Source organism: Trachypithecus francoisi, unplaced genomic scaffold (assembly GCF_009764315.1).
Source record: "Trachypithecus francoisi isolate TF-2019V2 unplaced genomic scaffold, Tfra_2.0 Lachesis_group16, whole genome shotgun sequence".
NCBI lineage: Eukaryota > Metazoa > Chordata > Mammalia > Primates > Cercopithecidae > Trachypithecus > Trachypithecus francoisi.
In genome coordinates, this window is record NW_022681461.1 from 19,269,563 (window position 1) to 19,290,742 (window position 21,180).

Genomic DNA, 21,180 nt, shown 5'->3' on the forward strand with positions numbered 1-21,180 from the left:
TGACTCCAGCTCTGATTCTTGTCCATGTCCTTATCTGAACAAAATGACAAACTAAGGGAAGGCGCTAGTCCATGGAGTTTCTCTGAACATGAGAACATGAGAAGCCTCGGCATCTGCTTCTGGAGGGTCCCTGCTCTGCCCTGGCACTGTGAGGAAAGGCATGGGGGAAGGAGACAGGGTTTGGACTTCTGCAGCCTCCACCCTGGGCGGTGCTGTCTTCATCATCCATCCACTATGGAAATCCAATTCCTGAGCAAGAGCCAGGCAGACCATCTTAAGTTGCGGGCCTTTGTTTTTGTTCTTCCTTCTCTGTGGTAAGAAGGTCTGAAGGCAAATACAACTTTTCAGGGCTTTCCCCTCCTCTTCTTGCCCCTTGAAGCCAGCTCTGCAGAAGTCAGCCTCGACCTGGGAGAGGATGGGATGTGCTGAACAAAGCCCTGGAGGGATCCGAAAGGGATTGCCTATTCAGAAAACTCCTCATTTTTTTTGAGACGGAGTCTCGCTCTGTTGCCAGGCTGCAGTGCAGTGGCGTGATCTCGGCTCACTACAACCTACGCCTCCCGGATTCAAGCGATTCTCCTGCCTCGGTCTCCCGAGTAGCTGGGATTACAGGTGCATGCCACCACGTCCAGCTAATTTTTGTATTTTTAGAAGAGACGAGGTTTCACCATGTTGGCCAGTACGGTCTCAATCTCTTGACCTCCTGCTCTGCCTGCCTCAGCCTCCCAAAGTGCTGGGATTACAGGCGTGAGCCACCGTGCCTAGCCCTCATTTATTTATGCCTCAGGCTTTACCTACAAAAGAAGGGGCTTAGATGAGACATTCTCAAACCGTTCTTTTTGCTCCAAAATCTTAGTCCTGCTTTATTTATTTATGTATTTATTTATTTATTGGCAAGTGTTTATTAAATGCCTATTTCTGCAAATCACTGCCCAAACTACAAGGAATACAGAGGTCAGATAAGCCACAGTGCCCACCCTCCTCAAGGAGCTAATGTAAGTACAATGGGCACACGATTCGAGAAATTCTATGACAGAGCCTATCCAACTGCTGGGGGGCAACTGCAGGGAGGCTGTGGGCAAGAATGGGGGAGAAATCATGGAGGACATCACAGAAGAAGGGACACGTGTACTAGGCAATGAAAGGTGAGTTGGAGTTTCTAGGTGAACAAGGCCCGAGAGGAAGCAGAGGATGGAGAATGTTCCAGGTAGGAATGTTCCACAAACAAAGGCCTGGCAATAAACACATACCAGGTGCAGGAAATGTCAGGAGCCATGGTGTGGCTACAGGGAGAGGAAAAGAAAAGGCCCAGTGAGTTTCCACATTGTACCGAGTGAGGAGTTTACATGTTGTTGCAAAATGATTTTCTAAGATGCTAACGTGTCAGCAACATCCATGAGAATGAATCTCCTGATTTTTTTTCCCTTGGAAAGTGATACAGACGAGTGTTATGCGAAGCCCTCATAAAATCTTAACATCTTCTGACATTACTTCAAAATGATTCTTTTTCTTTTCTTGTGAAGAACAGGGCACTAATAGACTCAGCCTACTGTTTTGAAGCAAGTTCCAACAAGATCCCTGAGATCCTTTCCCCAAAGATGATTTGCGTGTAAAAGTAAAGGAGGGGGCACGTAATGACTGCAGATTTTCTAGTTCACAATTCCTTTTCACCTAAAGATCGCCCTTCTTTGCTTTTGCTTCAGTTAAAGAAGAAAGAAATGGATCCTCCAGCGTCCTAAAAGTAGTGAGAGGTATGCTCACAATTTCTGCCCCAGAAACCACCTACCCTCTTTTTTTGCAATCTCCCCACAAGCCCCCCAGAGCTTGGCTGTGGCTTGCAAGCACCCTCCCCCAACTTTGGTCTGCCTCTCCCACATTTAAAGCATGCCAGCTTGGGGGTCCAGGATTGTTTAGACAATAAGGAAGCCCTGCCTTAGGCTGAGGGCTCAAAGCAATGCAAGATAATATCTTAATATGGCTGAGCACTGGGTTTTGTTTTTTGGGGTGTTTTGTTTGTTTGTTTGAAGATGGAGTTTTACTCTATCCCCCAGACTGGAGTGCTGTTGTGTGGTCCTGGCTCACTGTAACCTCTGCCTCCCACATTCAAGATATTCTCGTGCCTCAGGCTCCCTAGTAGCTGGGATTACAGGTACACGCCACCATGCCTGGCTAATTTTTTTTGTATTTTTATTAGCGATGGGGTTTCACCATGTTGACTAGGCTGGTCTCAAACGCCTGGCCTCAAGCCATCCACCCACCTCAGCCTCACAAAGTGCTGGGATTACAAGCATGAGCCACCGTACCGGCCTGGGTTTTTAAAAAACAAAGGGACAGTAAAACCTCAGTGATTGGTACTCTCTCTCTCAATGTCCCGAAAACTGTTGCCCCATTGCAGCAGACAGCAGGGCCTAGCCCAGGGGAGGACAGCATCCCTGAAAACCAAGCAAATTCTACAAACATCTACCATATTATTTCATAAACACTAGAAGTATAAAAGAGTAAAAAGTTTCTCTTCAGTTCTCAACTCAATTCCCACTTAGAAGTTTTTGTCAAGTTTGTGGTCCATCTTTCCAGATCATTTCCTCTTTCCCCAAAAGAAGTTTTTTACCCCTAGATCAAGTAAATTGTACGTTGGGTTAATCAGCTTAATTAATTTAAAATTGTACATATGGTTCCAGGGCAGGGGTCAACAAATGTTTCTGTAAAGGGCCTGATAGTAAATAGTTTTGGCTTTGTGGACCGTAGTCTGTGGCAGCCACGAACTCCACTGCTGTGGTGTGAAAGCAGTCACAGAGACTATATCAACATATTGTCTGGGCTCCAATAAACCTTCACCAACAAAAACAGGCCCTGGCAGGATTTGGTCTGCGGGCAGGTTTGCTGGCCCCCAATCGGGGCATGACCTCTTATATTTTGTTTAAAGTAGAAGAGAATTTCCCGTGCTTGTAAAGATTCAAAACCGAGCAGAGTTTGAGTATCTGAAACAATTACAGAGCAACACAAAACGGCAAACACCACTTACAATATTGAGGACAGGCATTTCAATAGCCCCTGAGGTTCGGAGCCCTGAACAGCATTGGGGTGGGGCCTGTGAAGGAGATTTACCTTGATCTTTCCAGGAGACACATTTCCCGTCTTCTTAATTAAGGCCATTCACAAATGGCCTGGAAAACGTTTGTGGAGTGAAGCAATTTGGGAAACCTGTGAAATGGACCAGACAACCATTAGCCTCTACCCCCACCCCGCCTACTCTCCCAACACCCCCAGCCCCCACCCCTAAGCCAACACACTGGCAAGTGGAAGCACGCACAGGCATATTTCCAATGATTAATCTTACAGTTTCACTTTGAAACCTAAAAGAAACAAAAAAGTGGGAGCATTCCTATTTCCCATTGAAAGTAATCACAGCTTTCTATCCCTCGATGTTTACATAAAGAGAGCTGTTTATTTAGAATCCTTGCTGATAAGGACACCGCACGCTCGTAACTTATTATATATTCTCTTTCCATTTTGTCTTTTTTTTTTTTAAGGGGGGAGGGAGAATTATGTATATTTTATGATAACCCAAAGTGACTTATACATAAAAAATACAGACTTTAAAGATAAAAAGGATTAGTCGCAGGTAATGCATTTTCCATGAGTGGCTATAGGGCTCTAGGTTGCAAGCGGTACCGGCTGCATACAAATGAATTGATAAAAGTCTGGCGCTCTGGATGGGTAGCAAGGCTCATGCTTTGCTGGAGATGATTCTTAAAGTTACAATAAATCAGACAGACAGTGTCGGCCTTTGAGGATAAACCTGTGATGGCTTGTTGTGCCTCTCTGAATCGCCTCAGAGGCCCAGGGACTAAAAGTGCCTAGATGTCACATTAAATCTACCGGGAGGATGGAGCACTTCAAAGAGGAATGCAATCAGATCTGATGGAAAATACATTTTCTGAAAGCTACTGACAAAAAAGTAATCTTTGATGTGGATGTTGAATAACAATTGATATTGTCTTTCCTGACATTTTTCATTATTGCCGTCTTATACAGCCTACTTCATGTATTAAAGCAATATTAACTGTTTGACAGGGACAAATCCTCCAACTATCACATAAGCAATTGTTTCTGAATTGTCCTAGCCCACTGCCTGTAAAACCTGTCCCAATAACTGCTTTTAAATATGACGGTAGACTCTTCTCCCTGACTAGCTAGACAATGTCTGAGCTCCAGCATAGTTCAGTAGAGTCTGGGGAATATTAAAAATGGTTAGCTGGTTACGAGGTGTCATTTGATTATAAGGAAAGAACAGGAGTGTTTTTTGAAGGTGAGTTTTAATGAGGGAGGTCTATAAAAGTTAGTCCTTATTATTCCCCCATCTTCGATACACATTTATGTCAAGTACATGTGTGCGAATCTCAGGTCTGCTGCAATTCTTGTAGCTCAAAGGGAGAAATAAAGGAATGTACAGAAGATCTTTGTTATTTATGCAATGAAATAAAGCAATCTCTGGCTGTGCAAGCACCTATAAAATATGCTGGAATTAAATCCCCCCAATATGCTTCTGGGAGAAAAAAAATGCAAGCAGATCTGGAAGGCACATGTCACTTTCAAAACCCAGGATACCTCCTGAGGTTTGATGTCTTAACCTTCAGCTGCGAATGTGTGTGGTTTCATTGTAGGAATTTGTAAAGCTTAAAATCTCTAATTCTCTGATGACCTTGAGCTTCTTGAGAAATGGGGGGGACGTTCTATCAATGAAGAGCTGGGAGTTTTTGTTTCTATGAAATGGGGCTAATTGTACCCCAGAGTAAAAGATAGAAAATGAATATCCCACAATTCAAAATCGCAAAACCATGACAACCCTGTGTTGTCAATGCTCAAAAGTTATCATTTGCACCTAAGAAACCTAGGGAATGAGATACATATTCTTCACTCACCTGATTATTACAGCTCCATATTCCCTGGAGCTTCCAGCTTTCCCACGCCTTGCCAATACTGTGGCGCGCCTTTTTTTTTTATGGTGTGGAAGTTTTACGCAAAGTGTACTTCTCTACTGGGATTGGGGTGGGTGCGGCCTCCTTTACAATACTTGGAATAAGGCAGGTGATGGTGAGCAAAAAGAAGAAAAAGAATCATCCCCCCAAATGAAGAATTATAAGACACAACATTGCCACTTAGGAATCTTCTGTGATGTTGGACAAGGTCTTGACCACTCTCTGCTCTACATGAGGAGTCAGTAAGCTTTTTCTTAAGAAGCCAGATAGTAAATAGTGGAGGCTTTGTGGGTCACACCATCTCTGTTACAGATACTCATTGCTGCCATTGTGGCACAAAGCAGCCATAGGCAATACATAAATGAATGGCGTGGCTGTGTTCAAATGAAACTTGAACTTAAAAAAGTAGTTGGTGAGCCAGATCTGGTCCACAGACCATAGTTCGCCAGCCTCTGCTGTGGATCCCTTCTCTATAAAATTGGTGTACTAAGATGAGATGAGATTTAGCACTCTTTACTACTGAACACATTAAACTTGCTAACAAACGGGACAGTGCTTTTACTGGAGAAAGCAAAAGACACCAGGGATGGAGGTTCATGCCTATAATCCAGCATTTTGGGAGGCCGAGGTGGGAAAAGCACTTGAGCTCAGGAGTTTGAGACTAGCCTGGGCAACATAGTGAGACCCTGTGATATGGTTTGGCTGTGTCCCCTCCCAAATCTCATCTTGACTGGTAGAACTCATGATCCCCACATGTGGCAGGAGGGACCCGGTGGGAGGTAATTGAATCATGGGGGCAGTTTCCCCCGTGCTATTCTTGTGATGGTAAGTTCTCACGAGATCTGATGGTTTTATAAGGGGCTTCCCCCTTTGCTCAGCTCTCATTCTTCTCCTTCCTGCCGCCCTGTGAAGAAGGATGTGTTTGCTTCCCCTTCCACCACAATTGTAAATTTGCTGAGGCCTCCTCAGCCATGTGAACCGTGAGTCAATTAAACCCCTTTCCTTTATAACTACCCTGTGTTGGGTATGTTCTTATAGCAGTGTGAGAACGGAGTAACACACCCTGTCTCTACAAATAATTTTAAAAGTTAGCCAGGCATGGTGGTACATGCCTGTGATCCCAGCTACTCCAAAGGCTGAGGTGGGAGGATCCCTTGAGACCAGGAGAAGTCACAGTGACAGTGAGCTATGATCATGCCACTGCACTCCAGCCTGGGCAACAGTGTGAGAACCTGTCTCAAAAAAAAAAAAAAAGACAGAAAGCCAAAGACAATAGAAAAAAATTCACAAGACAATGATACTTACCCTCGAGGTGATGTTTGATGAGTATATTTATTTTCTCTCAATAAAATGAAAAAGCTACACCATTGCAGTGGCAAAAGTTTATCAATACACTCAGCCAATTTTTTATGATTATGTGTTTTAATATTTAGCACAGCTATCTCCTCTTGAAGTTTTTTACAAACTCAGGAAATACATTATATACTTTTTCACAAAGTTGAAAGGATGGGAAAGTGGTAAGGTGTATCAAGATTGCTTAAGAAGAAAAATTTCTAGGTAGAAACAGAAAGTTGCCCTCGGGCAGGCCTTTTTCTTTCTTAGTAAGAGACAGGGCTCTGTGGCACAGGCGATAGTGCAGTCATGTGATCATGGCTCACTGCCGCCTCAAAGTCCTGGACTAAAGCAATCCTCCCACCTCAGCCTCCCAAGTAGCTGGGACTATGGGTGCCAGCCACTACACCCGGCTAACTTTTTAAAATTTTTTGTAGAGACAGGGTCTCACTATTTTGCCCAAGCTGGTCTCAAACTCCTGGGTTCAAGCGATCCTCCCATCTTGGCCTCCCAAAGTGCTTGGATTATAGATGTGAGTCACAACACCCCCCAGGCAGGTCATTTTTGAAAGCTTGAGCAGCCCTTCCCAATAATATAAATGCGAGATGAATAAGTGTGAAGTATGTATTATTTATTAGGGTACAGCAAGAACTTGGGGCTAGATCTTCCTTTTGGATAGCAGGGATATACCATTACATAAGGAACATATCATGCAGGACCAGTAAGGCTGTGCTGCAATAACAAGTAACCTACATCCCTCCACGGCCTGAAAACCAACAAAGAGGTAGGAAGGTCACAAGATCAAGAGATTCAGACCATCCTGGTCAACATAGTAAAATCCTGTCTCTACTAAAAATACAAAAATTAGCTGAGTGTAGTGGTGCAAGCCTGTAGTCCCAGCTACTCAGGAGGCTGAGGCAGAAGAATCGCTTGAACCTGGGAGGCAGAGATGGCAGTGAGCCTAGATCGCACCGCTGCACTCCAGCCTGGCGACAGAGCAAGACTCCATCTTGAAAAGATAAAAATAAAATAAAAAATAATCTAAAAAAAAAAAAAACACCACACAACAAAGGTTATCTTTTGCTTCCATGCTATATTTACATCCGGGGTCTGCAAGATGGCTCTGTCCATTGTAGGCACTTCTGGAGCCCCACTAACAGCAGCACAGTCTTGACACAGGCTTCCATAATCCAAAAGGCAGAGGAAAAGCAATCATGGAAAACTTTGCGCAGACTCCTAAAAGTGGCACACATTGCACTTCCACCCACATTTCATTACCAAAGCGAGTCACAAGGCCAAGCCTCTTCCAGCCCCTGAAAGTCATCTCTTGGGGCCTTTCACGCCACCTGCCAGTCACCTGCAGCTGACCTCAGCTCACTTAATAGATTCTAATCAGACTGAAGTAATAGCTCAGTCCAAAGACCGGAGTATACCTTTGTTTCCAGCAACTCTCCTTTCCTCTTTCTGATACATCTGCCCTGCCTGGGTGACCTTCACAGCCAGCCACGTGGCACGCTGCCCCTAGAGCACGTGGCTTACACTGAAGAGCCTCAAAGGTTTGCACACAGGCTCTGTACTCCAAGCTGTGTAGCCTTGGGCAAATCACTTAATCTTTCCGTGCCTTGGTTTTCACATCTGTAAAGAGGAGGCTTAAATTAATTAAACCTAAATTATTGCTACTAATGCACAGTCATTGCTGTAGTATCAGCCATTGCTATCACCTGCATCTAAACACTCTTCCACATTAGCATTTTTCATGCCACCCCTCTGTAGCCTTCCTGAGACAATGATGATAATGAACTATTTATTGAGCAACTATTATATACTTGTAGATTAACATATTTAATCTCTCATTCATATATATATATATATATGTATATATGTATATGAATTTAATCCCCACCAGAGCCCTAGAAAGTAGACACATGGCTGGGCACAGTGGTTCACGCCTGTAATCCTAGCACTTTGAGAGGCCAAGATGGGTGGATCACGAGGTCAGGAGTTCAAGACCAGCCTGGCCAAGATGGTGAAACCCTGTCTCTACTAAAACTACAAAAAATTAGCCGGGCATGGTGGCAGGTGCCTGTAATCCCAGTTACTCAGGAGGCTGAGGCAGGAGAATCACTTGAACTCGGGTGGCAGAGGTTGCAGTGAGCCGAGATCGTGCCCCTGCACTTCAGCCTGGGTGACAGAGTGAGACTCTGTCTCAAAAAAAAAAAAAAAGAAAGAAAGAAAGAAAGTAGACACATGCGTGCCCATCTTACAGATGAGGAAATAGGTTAAGAAACTTGCCCAGATGCATAGCTAGAAAACTGATTCAGGACTCTGAAGAGCTTGTGTTCTCTCACTAGACCATGCTGCTTCTCCCTTTCCCTGACTGAGCCAAACAGAGCAACAGGAGAGGTGGTGGTGAGAGAGAATAGACCTCCTTAACTGATGAATCCTTCTACAAAAATAAAGACGGGGAAAGGGGAGGCAGGAGAGAGGAGGAGGAGGAGACTGCATTTCCAGCTCTTTGAAAGGTGACTGTTTCTTATCTCTTTATTCCCTGAGAATTGGTAGCTTTGCTGTTTCACACCAGGAGGGGACAAACACATCCCTTGTGAACGTCTGTCTAAAGCTCCTCTCAGCCCTCTCCACGCTGCAGCCTCCGCAGCACGTTCTGAGAGACCCTCAGAGAACCTTCTTCCCCTCGCCAGCTTTCCTCCCCACTGGAGACACACACTCATCTGGATTTAACATCCATCCCAGAGAGCTTCAAAACAAAGCAGCCCGACCAACTGAAACCTCTTTGAAAGGTCCCAGAGGATGTGTGTGCTGCAGGCTTGGCCGAAACGCCAGCAGCCCGGAGCATGGGCCTGTGGGCCATGCCTGAATTCTAGTCCTGACTGTCACTGGCTCACTGGGGCAAAACTGCAGCTCCTTCCAACTCTAAATGGCAAGTTCCAGATCCAACGTCTTCCCTGATGAGATGTTCCAAACCTACCTTGTTAAGCTCTGGAAAATCCCAGTAACATGGAGCACAGCATTGTTACTGTGAAATAGTGCTCTTGCCTTCACTTTTTTCCTTTGAGTCAAATCGACTAACGTTAATGGAGGAGAGAAATGGTTGGTTGGTCTCAAATATCCAAATAATTGGGTAAATGTCATTGAGACGCAGAAAAGACAACCACCAAGTTTTGACGGATTCACTGCATATAATACAAAGCAAAGCCCCTGTCCTGAAAGTAGCATAAGAAGAAAAGCAATGTAAAGAAAGAGAAGATTCTGTGCCAAAATGAAACGAGAAGGTATACATGACAATGCGTGAAAGCCATCCAGCACACACCAACAGTCACCTAATGCCTGGCCATGATAGGGCAGCTATGGTGCTATCTATGTCCTCAGATTTTAATTACCACTCTCCTTAAGTTACGAAGTTGAGCACATTCTCTCTCAGACAGGGGAAGACCTCTGTCGGGCACCTACTCCATATCAGGCCCTATGGCAGGTGCTTACATACTTTATGTCACAGATTCCTCACTCCCATCCTGTAAAGAAAAGTACCCCTGTCCTTAGTTTTCAGACTGAGAATCTCAAGTTTGTAGAGGTCACCATGACTACAAAGCCACTCAGCCAAGCAGAGGCAGATTTGAAGTTCAGGTCTCCAATGCCAAACACAGATATATCAGACCCTGTCTCCAACCACGCTGTCTTGTAAAAGGGCTGATGTTACATGCGACAAACAATTAGAAAACAATATAGGGTATAGTGGACATCAGTTATTTTTGCTGCTCAATATCCATTTACCACTCTTTTGATTAAATAGAAGCCAGTGCCCAGTGGGCATATTCTGGTGCTGATGTCTCTACTTTTCAGGCTCAAGAGGTAGAAAATTGTGATCCCACCTGGCCAGTGGCACCCTGATCTCCACCAACCACAGGGCTAGCTTCAGGAACAGCTGGATCCACCTGCTCCAATGAAACAGGTCTGGTCTATGTGGCCTTGGCTCTCATTTCAGGCAGCTGTTCCCACAAAGTAGCAAAGATCGTCACCAACAGTTGTAAGCATATAAACTACCAGTTTAGCAACCCCAACAGATTTTCTTTTTAAATACTTCTTTCCCCAAAACTCCAATAAAAGTCCTGAGCTGACTATGAATTGACCACTTTTGGTCACGTCCCTTTCTTAGAACCAACAGCGTTGCCAGATAAAATACAGGATGCCTCACTAAATTTGAACTTCAGATAAACAATACATTGCTTTTAGCATAAGTATGTTCCATGCAAAAGACATATTAATCTTAGTAATAATAAACATAACAATAGTAAAAAAAAATCATAGTTGCTTATCTGAAATTTAACTGAGTGTTTTGGTTTTTGCTATTGATGTTTTGCTAAATCTGGCAACTCGAAGAATCAATCAACACAGCCAAGAGAGGTGGGAGGCCAGAGCTGGGAGACACACCCACCCCACAGCAGCAAAGTAGGGTCACCTCATCTAAGCCACATGGGCTGATACGGGGAGAAGGGTAGGTCCCCAAAAGAAAACTAGGTACCCCTCCAAGGAGAGGGGGGATTGATGTTTAGAAGCCAAGACAACAGATGTGCACTAGAATTGAAGTGGGTGCCTCTAAGGAAAAGGAGCATATGTTTTTGGCAGAGGTGAGGGGCCTGTGGACCAGCTGAGTGGGGAAAAGAGACAGCCCGAGCCCACTCCTCCTCAACCTTCCAAGTTTGTGTTTTCACCCACACACATTTGCCAGATTGCTTGAAAAAGGCAACAGCTGTGGAAACTGACAGTTTACAGTTGTGATAAATCGCATTAGTAAAGTATTTCAATTAAAGTGATATCTAACTAAAAAACAAGAAGGCATCTCTGAACAAATACATTAGTCCTTCAGTTTGTGGAGCCTTTGTGTGGAAGATCTCAGCACTTACCTACTCTCCTATTGTTCTGCTTTTCTCCAGGAGAGGGCCTGCCACCGGGTGTGGGGACGCTTCATTGTTTCCCACGAGGAAGGGGCGAAGACGAAGGATGCATGCAAAAACACAAAATCTGTAACTAGGCATTTATTTCATTCCCTTTGGGTATTTCTGAAGCACTAAAATCCAAACTTAGTCTCAGATTTGCTGTAATTTCCCTCATTGTGTTTCAGGAGAGAAGGCATTCAACAGTCTCCCTGTGGGGTCCGCCTGTCCGGCCCCGTCCGCGGGGTGGCCAGGCCCCACAGGGCTGTGCTCTCTTTCCCAAGCCAATTCATCTACATCTGTAACATTTTAAAAGGAACTCGGGGGCATGTCTTCCCCAGCAGATGCTTTTTCCTCAGTTTAGGGTTTAGAAAGTCATTCTCCTGCACAAAATGAATGGCCCAGAGACTCACTGATCCCCTTGTTCTCCCAGGGTCAGGGCCAGCATAACCCCCCGACCGCAGGGGCCCAGGGCTCTACAATGGGCTCCGGGCCTTCACCTCCCTCCCCTCCCCACCCCTCCTCCCCACGAAATCACATCCCCCTCTCCAAATTCTCCACTTGAGCTTAATTTTCAGCAGATCCATTACCCTGCCAGTTAGTAATTCAGGACTAATTAGGTGATTGCTTTCATTTATGGTAGCAGTTGGGAAGGGGGATGAGATGGCACTGCCCCTCTTCTTGTGGAAAAATAAATTACGCCCATTGTTACTGGAGATCCTATTTTTCCCCCAATCAAGCAAATTAGCAGCTTGGTTCATTTTCCCAGCATTCACTCTTCAGCAGACGGCAGCGCCCTGGAATGTGGCTTAGAGCTGTGTGGTCAGTGCAATTGTTTGGAGCTGTTTGTGCCAACAATGATAGGAGCCGGCTGTCTCCCAAAGGACGAGTGGCACTTGTCTTCCTTTGCCCAAGGAGTTGTTGCGAGCGGCCGCCAGGCTGGGCTTCTCAGGAAGACGTACACCGCCATCTAGTGGCCACTGGGGATAACTGCAAAGCGTTCGTTCCCTGCGTTTGCTTCTGGTCAGTGAGGACAAGCAATTATGATTCTAGCAAGTTACTAAAAATAGGGTGAATTCTTTCAATCTCCGGGAGTGAGGAAATGTTTGTCTCAATAGCTGTAATGAAAGTACAATTCAAGGCTTGCATAACGTCTCTTTTCTGGGTAGCTCTCCTCGGTACTGATTTTCTGGTCCAAAACAGGACTGTTGGCATGGTACGAGCGAGTGAGGTGGGGCAGTTCTCCCAGCGCTCATGTCTAAACAGAGGACTGAGAGTGTCAGCACCTCCAGGCAAGTGGCTCCTTCATCTCAGCAGCCTCTCCATTATCACCCGTGTCTCACCATAGCAAGCCCATTTCCGAAGTGTGCGAAATAGAGGCATTCAAAAGCTGGCTTGCTCACACCCAGGGGCACAGCCACTTCCTAGTGGAAGTCAGAGCCCAACCAAATCCGAATACTTTTTTCCAGTCTGGGTGCTAAGAGGGTGCTCATTCTCCACCCCTTGACAACACATACTTTCATGTCTTTTTTCTTTGCACTCATTCTACTTACAGAAACAACACATTTGTCTCTCCCTGGTTTACAACGAGAACCATGATTTGCCTGGGATTTGTGAACAGGAAGGAGAGCAGTGGGGGAACAAATACATCACAGTATGGGTGGGTTTCAGTCAATAGTTCTCTACCACAGGTGATTTTGCCCCCCCACCACCTCCCAGGTGTCCCACCCCTTGGGACATTTTAGGTTGTCACAACTTGGGAGGCCACTGAATGCTGTCCAATGCCCAGGAAAGTCCCCCCACCACAAAGAATTATTCAGCCCAAAACGTCAGTCGTGCTGAGGTTGAGGAAGCCTGGCTTAGGGTAACAAAGACTGCCCTCCAGTAATGGGGTTATGGTAACATTGATTGTCCTCAAATGAGCCACACTGCAGAGACGAGATAATTCACCCTCTCCCAAGTCAGTATTTACCACCTTTTTTCTTTTAGAGTCTTCCATTTTAAACATAATTTAGCTGTCTTTTTTAATTTTTTTTTCTTTGTGCCACTGGGAAGAGAAAGGATTGAAGGGGGGAGGGGAAAGCGACAGAAAAGGAGGATTAGAAGCATGACCTGTTTCTCCTGGAAGAGCTCGGCGCATTCCTCTCTCAGATGTGCTTTGTGACCGAGCAGGGTACAATTAAAAGCACAATAATTTGCTTGTTATTCAAGTCAGGCATTAGTCCGGGTAATGGCGTGCTTGGTGGAGAGATGGATTTCCTTGTTAGGAGCTAAGCACAGGATTAGCTGAATTCTCCATGGAGAAATCTTGATTTGTTCAAGGTCTTTCATGTTTTCTACAGAGAAGGGATTATGTCTTCTTAAAGAGGGGCCTTGCTTAAAAAGCTACAAAGTATAAGAAAAGGATTTAGGGCAGAGGGGCCTGTGGTTAAGTAGCTGAGGGGTATAGGGAATTTTAGAGCAAAGGATTATTTAAAGCCATAAAGTTCAAAAAATAATTGGTTTAGCACTATTGGGTCAGTGCCGGCAAGTGCACGGTAAAGGCAGTTAAGCATGAGCTAATATTCATTTTACTTTGACTAATTATTGCATGGATCCAGGAGAGAGATGCAAAAGAAAACATGCCCCCTCCTTGGCAATCAGAGAGTGCCTTGTTTTTAGTTTGCCTTACAGGCACACTTATATGTTGAGATGCCCAGAACCCACGCATCAAAAGGCCTTTATTACATAAAACACAGGAAAATTGTTCTCTCGGAACAGAACAGCACATGCCGTGCTATCCCAGTGACCAAGAAGAAACCACTATTAGTGTTAACTCTATTGATTTCATCAGCCAGAGAGGACATGAAGTAAAACAATCCCGACGGCACCCAATGCCCCTGCCTAAGTCTAGGTGAGCAGTTCTCAACCAGGGGCAACTCTGTTCCCCAGGGGATACTTGGCAATGTCTGTAGACATTTTTAGTTGTCACTACTGGGAAGGTGCTGCTGGTTTCAAGGGTGCAGAGGCCAGGGATGCTGCATAACATCCTACAATGCACAGAATAGCCCCCACCACAAAGAATTGCCTAACCCAAAATGTCAACACTGCTGAAATTGAGAAATCCTGGTCTAGACAGAGGCGATGTTTTACTTTTGGTTAGGTAAAGGATTTCAGAATTCTCCCTTCCCCACTTTTGTAACTGATGATTATCAGATGACCATAATTATCGTTGACTACCATACTTTTCTTCCCCTTTTCAACATCGGACCTTGTTACAATTCTGGAAATAAAGTGCTGTCGAGGGAAACTTGCCCTCGGTAAGCCAGAGCCATCCAAGACTTGTAGTTGTGCCTCCCTACTCCTTCCACAATGGACACACACCCAAGAAGAAGAATGCTGCCTTCTCTGCAATTTCCCCAGATTCTGAATTTTGAAGACTTTTCTTCCCTTTTCTAAGATTACTGTTCCTCCCTGCATGACGAATGTTCAGTTAAATCATTTGTCCTGCAGCTTTAAAGGAGTTAAGAGCCCACAGCTTCAAGATATCCATTTTCTCGCTAGTGTCTGATGGTTCTCATCCCGAGGGTGGTGAACGCCTGGGACAGGAGCTTCCACAAATCTAGTTAAAGCCAAAGGGCTGTGAATCAGACCATTCCAAGGCATGGCCATCAACTCTCCGGGAGATCCTCAAAGATATACTTAACCTCCATCTACAGGAGGAGATGGGGAAGACAGAGGGTTTAGGAAGGGGAGTTAGAGGGCACCTGGAGAATTAAAGGTAGACACACTAAAACTAAGCCCTGCCCCTGTTGTCTTGCACAGATCAACACAGAACAGCCCCAGGTCCCTCCAGCCAGCCCTTCTCTGCAGCCTCTCTAAGCTCATGTCTCTGCCTTGCCCTCACTCCCATTCAGTACATTCTCAGTGCAGTCGTCACCATGATCCTGAAAACCTCAAGTCCGATCATGTCACTTCCAAACACTCAAACCCCTCCAAACGCTCCCATCTTGCTCCAAGTAAAAGCAAAATCCCTTCTTGTCACTCTCTCTCCCTTCCTTCCTCCATCCTCCTCCCCTCCCTCCCTCTCCTCCCCACAACACACTCCTGCTTCTCCTGCCCTCATCTTCCATTCTTCACCTACCTCAGTCTTCTCACTTATTCTGCCCTTGCCTAGAATATTCTTCCTCTCCATATTTTCTGGGGCTGTTCCCTCAAATCTGCCCAGATGTCCCCTTCTCGTTGGAGGCCCTCCTCTTCCTCTCTCATGCTTTATTTCTCCACCACTCTTCTCATCTTGTAATATACTGAGAGCTTTAGTTATTTCTGAGATCTTACCCCACCCCACCCCTCACTCCCAGATTGCAAGGGCAGGATCTTTGTAGACTTCGTTTTCACTAGTATAGCTCGGACTGAGTATAGTGCCTGACCCCAGGGAGGCACTCAAATATTAGCTGAATAACTGAGCAAATGGACCAGGCTACTTTGTTTCAGAAGCTCTATCATGAAAATTTCCATCTGCCTCAGTTCTGCCAGTGGACTGGGGAACAGCAAGCTAACAATGAATCCGTTCGAAAGCAGGAATGACAACACTCACTATGCCTCCTGGAGGCATTTGTGTTGCTTGTTTTTTAATTGTAGCAAAATGTCTAAAACAAAATGTACATCTTCACCATTTTTAAACGGACAGCTCAGCAGTGCTACTTCATTCACGTTGTCGTGCAACCCATCTTCAGAACTTTTTCATCTTGCAAAACTGAACCGCTGTACCCACTGACCAATAACTGTATTCCCCACCCCACCTCCCCTGTCAACCACCTTTCTACTTTCCAAAAATTCTGCAGAAGTGCAGCTGAAGTCACATGGAAGACTTTTAGGAATGTTCTCTGCCACCTTTGTTTTCTCCCTCTTTCTTCATATAGCCTTCCCTTCCCCCCGCCCTTCCTCCAGTGACATGTCTGGGGTAGGATAAAGTAAGGAAGCCACTTCCCCCTCAGGTCCTATGGTAACACAAATGACGATTCCAGCATCAAGTACCCTCCAAATACTCGGAGACACAGTTTGCCTAATTTGGAGAAAGCAGCATTATTAAATTCCTAACTGGAGAAACATTCCATCCGAGCCTTGCTAGGATTCAGGTTCAAATTTGCATAATCACAAAGCCATGTTCATGAACACTCTAGCCTCTATTGCTTTTTTATGATATAGAAATTCTGGGAAAAGAAAGTCATCTCTGTTAATTAGAAAATCATGATACCTTTGGAGTCTCCATGTTATTTATAAGATGAAAATGGACAGGCACAGTGCATTTCCAACATTAGTCCCGAAAAAATTTTCGATGCTACTTTACATGAAAATAACGCATAGAGCATATGAAAGCAGTGCAGCTGTGATTGAAATGAGGGCAAGAGGCCCCCAACCCTGCCTGCTTGGCAATTCCCTCTTATACCTTGACTTCTGGCCCTGCAAAGAGGTCCCCCAAGGGCCATTCCTAGACCTTGCAAGATTCAGCCCAGGATTGATCTGGATGACCCTGGGCTCCCTTCTAGCTCAGTAAGTTTTGGTTTGCACAACTGTCTTTTCTAGACTCTAATTTATTAAGAGTTCTTCACAATAGAGCCAATCACAGATCTCCATTTCACCATAGGGCTAGCATTGCCAAGAGAACACCAACATTTGTTTCACGTCTGTCCTAAGAGATTAACTGATTAAATTAGCTTGATTTAGGGGATAATACACCACCCTGGCTGTCAGGAACTCCAACATTCTGCCATTAAACATTTGAATGACCTTCGGCAAGGAGATTTCACCTCTCCAGACGTTTAATTTCTCCTCAAATAAGAGAGGTGGACTACATCAACATTTCCTAAAGCAAGGTGTTTGTATCACTAGGGAAATTACACAAAAAGTAGAACAAAGATAAATGCTTTAATATTAAATATTTTTCTACCAAACATAAAAATAAATACATAAGTAGCCCACCATCGGCCCCATGATTTTTTGGATATTATTGCTACCACAGGGCTAAAGTGGGTGGTACCATGATGATCACATCACACACAAGCAAGGCAAGACCTCGGTGCTTGCACACGCTGTGAAGGTTTCAAACCTGTAGAAATTGTCCCTTTTTCCCAAGCTGTCCAGAAGAATCAATGACACAGATGAAATGGATTGTCAGGGTGAATTTTCATATACTGAACTTTCATGTGCATTGCTGGAAAGACCTGAACAATGCATCAAAGTATTACTTCTGATGAACTGTGAATGGACCCAACATGGTGGCTCACACCTGTAGTCCCAGCACTTTGAGAGGCCGAGGCAGGTGGATCACGAGGTCAGGAGTTCAAGACCAGCCTGGCCAAGATAGTGAAACCCAGTCTCTACTAAAAATACAAAAAAGTAGCCAGATGTGGTGGCAGGTCCCTGTAATCCCAGCTGCTCAGAAGGCCGAGGCAGGGAATTGCTTGAACCCAGGAGGCAGAGGTTGCAGTGAGCCAAGATCATGCCACTGTGCTCTAGCCTGGGCAACAGAGCAAGATTCCATCTCAAAAAAAAAAAAAAAAAAAAAAAGATTTTAAAATGCTTAATGTGACAAATGACTGCAGTTTGGGAATCGCAACACTTGATTTTAAGGTTTCTCCCACCCCTAAAAGTCTATGGTCTATGACATGTAACATGCTTCTAGGAAGGCCACTGTGTTCCATTCCTCCTGCATATCAGTCTTATATATAACCTGTGTTCGTCTCATTAAGGACAAATTTCCTAGTTCCAGAGGGGAAATTTGGAGAAGGCTCTTTTTGTGTAAATGAATGGGCCTTTACACAAAGATGACAGACTTATGTACAGGCTTAAACATACACACGCAAACATGCGCACACACGCACACAAAAGTCAAGTCAACTCACATTCTGTCTTTATTGTCAAGTTAGGCCCCAAAGTTATTTACAGCATGATGCTAGACTTAGGGTGAGATTCTCACCTACTTGAGACTCTAGGCACATGTGGCTTTGGTCACTACCTGTCTGTAAAGTTTGTGCAAACTAGTGACACTACTCTGCAGTGGCAATACCAAAAGAAAACTAGGACTTATAGGTGGTGGGCGGGAGATTCATACCAATGCATAAGCAATTTTTCTCACCATTTATTAGATATCTCATCAAATAGGAGGAATCTAGGCACAAAGTGATACAAGCCAAAGATTTAAGCAACTCCAGTTTGGTTTATATAGCAACTAAATCATCACATCCTTGGAGCTATTAGCTACCTACTCTATGTTCAGTACTACCCTCAACCCAACTCAGTCTATGTAAGTTGCACTACACCTGCCCTGTTTGCAGTTTTGTTCACTCATTCATTCACCTATATTATTGTGTCTATTCCATATGTGTCAAGCACTGGGGTTATCACTAAAAGCAGTACAGTCTGTGTCTAATTAGGAAGATACGTGAAACACTTAAATCCAAACACTGATTAAGTGTAAATACCTGTAGTAAAGACAAAAAAATACAAGAGCATCTTAGAGGTGACCAGAAAGATGAGAGGGGGCTTCATGGGTGAAGTGAGCCTTAGGATGAATCTAAAGAACAGGTGGGATTTGGACAGTCTGCAACAAAATGAGAATATTCCAGCGGGGCCTATTATATTTAAGGGACAGGGCAGACAGTGGAGCATGGAGTTTGGACCAAGAAGTAGATAGAGAATGTTTTAAAGGAGGCTAGGGTTGGGGAATTACAGAGATCTTGAATGTATAGCTCTGGCATTTAAGCTTTATTCTGACCCACTAATATACTACAGAAGGATTTATTTCATTGCAAAGTAAGATGTGATGCCTTAAGAAAATAACTGAAATAATAAATTGGAGACCAGGATACTAGTTAAGGGACTACGGGGAGGACCCAATGTATGACGGTGTCTTAATCTACTGAGCTGCCACAATAGAATACTGGAGACTGGATGGTTTAAACAATAGAAATGTCATTTCTCATAGCCTGGATGCTCAAAGTCCAAGATAAATGTCCCAGCAGGGTTGGTTTATTCTGAGTCCTCTCCTTTTGGCCAGGAAACTGTCACCTTTTTGCTATGTTCTCAAATGGCATTATGAAAGATGGAAATGTGATTGTGAAAGATCAGAGAGAGCTCACTGGTGTCTCTTCCTCTTCTTATAAGCACCTCAGGTTTATAGAATGCGGGTCCCACCTTTATGACCTCATTTAACATTTATTACCCCAAATACAGGCCCTATCTCCAAATACAGTGACATTGGGGGTTAGGACTTCAACATATGAATTTGAGATGAGGAGAGGGCACATTTCAGTGTAGAACAAATGGTAAAAGCTTGAACTAAGGTAATCATGATGGAAAAGCAAGAAAAAGAACAAATGAGAATGACTCTGGAAAGCCAAATGCAAAATGTTTATGAAGGATAAAGAAGAATCAAAGAAAATGTTAATATTACCAACCCAAAGGCATGGAGGGATAGAGGCGTCTCCCAGAACAGAACCACCTCCTTGTGTGTTCGGAATTGGTTCCTTCTGCTGGGTTCTTGGTCTCACCGACTTCAAGCTTGAAGCCCCGGACCCTCGCAGTAAGTGTTACAGTTCTTAAAAATGGTGTGTCCGGAGTTTGTTCCCTCCAATATTCAGATGTGTCCAGAGTTTCTTCCTTCCTGTGGGTTCATGGTCTCATTGACTTCAGGAGTGAAGTCACAGATCTTCACAGTGAGTGTTACAGCTCTTAAAGGTGGTGCATCTGGAGTTGTTTCTTCACAATCGTTCACAGTCTCACATCGGGAATGAAGCTGCAGACCCTCGCGGTGAGTGTTACAGCTTATAAAGGTAGTGCAGACCCAAAGAGTGAGCAGCAGCAAGATTTATTGTGAAGAGTGAAAAAACAAAAGCTCCACAGCGTGGAAACCCACCCAACCGGGTTGCCCTTGCTGGCTCCGGTAGCCAGCTTTTATTCCCTTATTTGGCCCCATCCACACCCTGCTGACTGGTCCATTTTACAGGGCACTCATTGGTGTATTTACAATCCTTTAGCTAGACACAGAGTGTTGATTGGTGCGTTTTTACAGAGTGCTGATTGGTGTATTTATAAACCTTTAGCTAGACACAGAGCACTGATTGGTGTGTTTTTACAGAGTGCTTATTGGTGCATTTACAAACCTTTAGCTAGATACAGAGTGCTGATTGGTGCGTTTACAATCCTTTAGCTAGACAAAAAAGTTCTCCAAGTCCCCACCTGACCCAGAAGCCCAGCTGGCTTCACCCCTCACTTGCTGGGCTTAATATGCCATTATCCTCTCTCCTCTCCCTCCTGCAGGGTGACCCATAGCATATTCCTATGCAACAACAGCCTGTTCTTTTTATTGTATGAGAATTGTTAGTACCAAGCATAAAGAGTTTTTAGGATTCTGCAAGGGACTATAACTAGAAGAATTGGGATGAAATTAAATGAGGTGACTTAGACTTCAGAAAAAAGAAAAAAAAGACAATAGTAAGCTCTGTTGAACAGGATAATATTCAGTTTTTCAAAAGAGCTGCAACAGGCCGGGCGCGGTGGCTCAAGCGTGTAATCTCAGCACTTTGGGAGGCCGAGACAGGCGGATCACGAGGTCAGGAGATTGAGACCATCCTGGCTAACACGGTGAAACCCCGTCTCTACTAAAAAAAATATGAAAAACTAGCCGGGCGAGGTGGCAGATGCCTGTAGTCGCAGCTACTCGGGAGGCTGAGGCAGGAGAATGGTGTAAACCCGGGAGGCGGAGCTTGCAGTGAGCTGAGATCCGACCCCTGCACTCCAGCCTGGGTGACAGAGCGAGACTCCGTCTCAAAAAAAAAACAAAAAAAAAAAAAAAAAAACAAAAAACAAAAAACAAAAAAAGAGCTGCAGCATTCATTCAGCAACGCAAAGCCAGTTTCAAAATTGCACAGAAGTGCATT